We start from the raw sequence: 5436 nt of genomic DNA on the forward strand, positions 1-5436 counted from the left end.
TCCTGAGTAGCTGGGATTATAGGCATACCCAGCTAACTTTTTTTTTTTGGTGGTGGTGGTTGGGTATTTCTTTTGGCGGTGGTGGTCGGGTATTTTTTTCTTGGTGGTGGTGGTGGGTATTTTTTGTAGAAATGAGTTCTCAACATGTTGTCCAGGCTGGTCTCCAACTCCTGGGCTCATGCCATCCTCCCACCTTTGCCTCTCAAAAAGTGCTGGGATTACAGGTGTGAGCCACCATACCCAGCTATGTATTTTATTTCTGTAAGTTCTGTTTCATCCATTTTCCCTTCAGATCTTCCTCATCATTCCTGGTGGTCTTACTGCTCACTCAGTTTTATGAGTCCATCTTTTTTTATATATTAGGTTTATTTCACATGTAACTATTTTCTCCCAATTCTAATATTTGAAGTCCGTGTTTTGCATCTGATAATTCCAAAACCTGCAGTCTTTGGGAAACATATGATTCATTGTTTCTGACAATTCTGAAATATGTTGGGTTGACTACTTGAATGCTATGATGTCACTGAATTCATTGTTACCTGCTTTTAATCTCTGGGAATCCTACAGGCTTACGTTAGAGATGCTTTCCTACAAATGTATCTGTGTCTGCTTCTGATGAGAGCTGTGGACACAACTAACAGGAGACCACTTTACCACCGTGCATAATCCTGACATCCTGTTGGATTCTCTTGGAGAATATCAGGATTATACAAGGTTCTCAAATTTGGCTGCCCAACCTTGTTCATTTATACACAGAAGACTAGACTGCTCAGTGTAGGTGGTGACTCACTTCCTCCTACCCGGAGAAAAACAAAACAGATCTCTCATCTGAATGTGATCACAGAAGAGGAAACTCTGAAGGTGAGTAACTGGAGGTTCTGGGCAGCAGGGAAAGACAGGTATCTTTCCTGACCACAGAAATAGGTCAGAAGCTGCCCTAAAGGCTGTGTGCTCCAGGATTTCACTATTTAGCTCGACTACCAGTCCCTCCCTGAGAGTGAACAGAAGCTTCTCAGAGCACCATGTTGTCTTTAAGCCACAAATTCTTGCTAAAAGTCATGGTCATGGCAAACAAGCTATGGCTTTGGAAGACTTTCTTGGCAATGTCCTAGAATTAAAGTTACAGCCTGTGTTTCATGTTAACTAAAGAGGAAAGCAGCCTCACCAACATCCTTCTGCCCCATGGCTTACTCTCAGCTCCTCTTGATTGGGCCTTGGGCTGCCAGACTGTCTGGTTTTAATCCTTGCTCTGCCACCTGTGACCTTGGACAAGTTACCTTCGGTTACCTTCAGTTACCTCATCTACAAGATGCAGATATTAGTAATACCCTCTTTTTAAGTTCTTAAGAGGATCGAAAGAGTTAACAAAAAGTAACAAATAAAAAGGCTTGGTAAGTATAGGTCCAGAGGGCAAAAAAAGGAAAAATAAATCAATAAAGAAATAAAGAAATAAATAAAAAGACTAGTGCCTAGCACAGAAAAGTTCATTGGGAATTAATTCTATAACATGAACTCAATTTTGCAAAACTTCAAAGTACATAAAACTTTTACCTTACTAGGGTATACATATCAATAATAAATTGACAACTGTAGCCATGTTTGCCTACAGTAAATATAACAAAGACTAAACAAGCTGATACTAAATCATTAAGCGATTATCAGTTAGTATCTTTAATTTTCTTATACTTCTATATTTTCTATAGATCATCTTTATAACAAGAAGAAAACAAACCAAATGAAAATGAATTGAATTCTCTCAAAAAGAATTAAGTCAAGACAGGAAGAAGGCTCACAAAGTAATAGAAAATATCTCTTATGGTTTACGTAAAATTCTTAACAAAAGTACCTTCTTTGCTCCAAGCTGCACTCTGGCTTTGCCTTTGAGTCAGGTGGCATTTCTTTGCACGATGACCGGTTCTATTGAGTAGGCACTGCAGCAGCCCTACGGGAAGAACAAAACATCCTTAGGACACAGCAGCATTCCTGATTCCCACTTGAGAAGGCCTAGCAAGATGGCATATACCTCAACAGCAGCAGATCAGTGTTAAAACATCTGGCGACAAGAGGAAAAAGTAAAATTGGACCATTTCCAGAATCTCACAAAACCAACAAACTGACGTTCTAGGTGCCCAACCATGAGCAAATTAGAACCTTAAATAAAGGTCACTCTTAATGCCGATCCCAGCATAGATTCACACCAAGTACAATCTCATTTTACTGGTTGACCTTTTTCATTCTTGAAAGTAGGAGCTATGAAAATAAAAAAATACAATAAAATAAAAAACACCAAAATTTCTTTAAGAGAACCTTCTACTTACAACCTAACTTCCCATAATCGAAACACTGTATTGAGGGTGAAAATTGGATGTTATAAGAAAATAATCACCTGTTTTCTGAGAAGTTCCATACATAATGCTCCTCCACCCAATAGATACCTTGAAAAGAAAAAAAGAAACAGAAAAAATTATCACGAGAATTATTCCTGCTTGAACAATTTCGACGTGCCCTATAGTGTCTACTATAGACCATTCACCTTAATAATTGTTCTCATGACATTATTCAATAATAAAATGAGGGAAAGAAGTCCTCTTCACTCCCTTCTCCTGGAGAATCCAAGCCAGTGTCTCTCCCACTTGCTTTCCCCAAATTCTGGGACTTTTGAAAGTAACAGTTTAATGGAAGGGAAAGAAAATCTACAAGATAAACTCTCTAAAACATTAAACTCGGGTAAAGAATCAGGGGATTAAAAATGTTTATTCTTTGTGTATTTCATTTCTGAAACATAGAAATCTATCTCCCACTGCTTAAATCTGTCACTGGACTGAGAGAGTATTGTATAGAATGTGCACTCACTGATTGAACAGAATTAGAACATCCAGGCACTCACTGAGATTTTGCTTCCACAACCACTCAAAGTCTAGTCATTAGTTAATGAGTTAACACCACACTTGATCTTCACATTTTGGAAATTCTGACGGTAGACAGGGACTTGTTTTGGGAAAGGAAGTATACAGTAGACATTGTTCCCCATTACCCAGCCACCACCACCTTTCCTTTAAAGTACCCCCACTCTTCCTTTAAGGCTGCAGAGTCTCAGAAAGTGGGAAGAAAGGAAGTTTCTGTGTTTTCAGATTAAAAGAAAGTACATTTGTACAACCACATAATACCTATGCAAAGGGTTGTTGAAATCTAAACACAAGAAAGAAATAGTTCTAGCACCTCCATCAAAAGTAAGGTAAGTAAACTTTTCTTAATACACAGTGTCAGCAGCAGCGACACGGGAAAGTGGTCGACTCTACTACTGTTTTAAATTACCTTCATTTTGTCAATATGTGTTCCACATTCTTAATGCTCTTTGTCGCCAAAGGGTTCCTGCTGAATGTTGAGACAGTTCAAGAACACCAGAAGAAAAAATTCTTAATAATCCAAGTAAGGGTCATCTAAGATAATATGCCATATATACAGACACAGTCATATTTTCAACTTTAAAAAAGTTCAGTTGTCAAAGTTGTACAGCAAACACTATCCTAAGCTTAGCCTCTTCAGGCATTTGATTTATAATCACTGTAAAGAAAAGCCAGTCACAAAATGCCACGTTTTGTATGAGTCTATTGATATGAAATGTCCAGGACAGGCAAATCTACAGAGATAGAAATTAGATCAGAGTTTGCCAGGATGAAGGGTAGGGGAGAGAGGTACGTGACTGCTGATGGGTACGGGGTTTCTTTTTAGGGAGATGAAAATGTTCTCAAATTAGGCGGTGGTAATGGTTGCATAACTCTGAATATACTAAAAACCACTGAACTGTACGCTTGAAGGGTGAGGCTTATCACATAAAAACTGTATCACAATAAAGCTGTCAGTTTGAAAAATGTTTGGCTATGTCAAGAAATAAAGAAATAGGGTCCTAACTAGAAGATATGGGATATAAAATACATGGAACAAAACTGCTCAATAATCTCACTAGAATCATACAATGTTTAAGTTTTACCCTGACTAAAATCGCAAGCTTTGTGTTTTATTGATATTTCACATGTTTTACTTCTTCCTAAGTCAGCCAATAATTCCTCCTCCTCACTTAATAGTGGACTACAAAGACCAAGCCATTTTGATTCTGCCGCCAATGGGCTTTCACATTTCGTTCTTCCTTCCATACCCATGACTACCAAACCCATATAGGTTCTCCACACTTCACTCTAAGACAACAGCGTGGCCCTCAAACTACCGTCACTCTCTTCAAGCTCTGTGAGGACAATGTGTCTCATATTCTCTTCTGCTGCCACCAGATTTATTCTAAGACAGCTTCTTTGCTGTTACTCCCCTGTTTCTCAACCAGTTACATAGATAGATGAATATCCAGGCATAACAGTTGACTTATCAGAAAAAAGAAAAAAAAAGATCTGTCACCAATCCATGGAACTGTTTGAGTACAAGATATTACGCCAGCACGATTTCCTACAAACCTTCGACATGAATCCTATCCTCCTTGTTTTATAGCTCCAACTGGTCTCCTACACTCTGAATCCCTCATTCTCTTTCCTAGACACCTGATTGTGTTTACCTATTACCTACATAAATAATTATCCTTCAACTTCCACCAGCTGATCAAACCCCACTCACATTTCATGACCCAGCTGGGATCCCACCTACTTCATGAAGAGTAACTCTTTGCAGCAGCTTTAAACCTCAGAGAAATTAAGCCCATGCTTAGCTTTTCTTTTTCTTTCTTTTTAGATGAAGTTTACCTTTGTCACCCAGGCTGGAGTGCAGTGGTGCAATCTCAACTCACTGCAACCTCTGCCTCCCGAGTTTAAGCGATTCTCCTGCCCCAGCCTCCCGAGTAGCTGGAATTACAGTTATGCGCCACCACATCTGGCTAATTTTTTGTATTTTTGATGGAGATGGGGTTTTGCATCTTGGCCAGGCTGGTCTCGAACTCTTGACCTCAAGGGATCCACCCACCTCGGCCTCCCAAATCCTGGGATTACAGGTGTGAGCCACCACGCACAGCCAAAGGTTCTATTTCTTAAGTTTGGTGTTGGGCATGTGGACGTATGATTTAATGTTTTAAATAAGAAAGAAACCTTCCTGGTGATTTTGTGTTTTGTTTTTGTTTTAGGCCTGTGTGCTCCATTCACTCCCCCATATGAATCCGTAAAGAAGTAGCCATTAGCAACTTCAGTCAATATATACCGGCTTCATACTTCAGGAAGACAACCCAGTTGACAACCACAACAGTTTCTACGATAACAAAAGTGAGAGAAAATACTGACATTAGGGTCATTTCAAGAAAGTTCAATCATAAGATATATCCCCAAGCAAAAATATACACAAAAAGCTAAGTTCAAAGCTTTTGGAAAACTACTACCATCCTTAGAGTAAGTACAGCCAAGTATTGTTTTATGCCTTTTTTTTCATCAAAATACCTCATATAGC

General features: G+C 39.0%; 1 long non-coding RNA gene across 1 annotated transcript; it reads right to left on the minus strand.

The window, feature by feature from the left end:
- Nucleotides 1-203: 203 nt before the first annotated feature.
- LOC111532560 lies at nt 204-4828 on the minus strand. Its single transcript, XR_002728581.2, has 4 exons — nt 3316-4828; nt 2387-2435; nt 1847-1942; nt 204-1263 (listed from the first exon to the last, which is right to left on the minus strand). It is a non-coding gene; the product is annotated as an uncharacterized LOC111532560 (long non-coding RNA).
- Nucleotides 4829-5436: the final 608 nt, after the last annotated feature.

Source organism: Piliocolobus tephrosceles, unplaced genomic scaffold (assembly GCF_002776525.5).
Source record: "Piliocolobus tephrosceles isolate RC106 unplaced genomic scaffold, ASM277652v3 unscaffolded_36241, whole genome shotgun sequence".
NCBI classification, from domain to species: Eukaryota; Metazoa; Chordata; class Mammalia; order Primates; family Cercopithecidae; genus Piliocolobus; species Piliocolobus tephrosceles.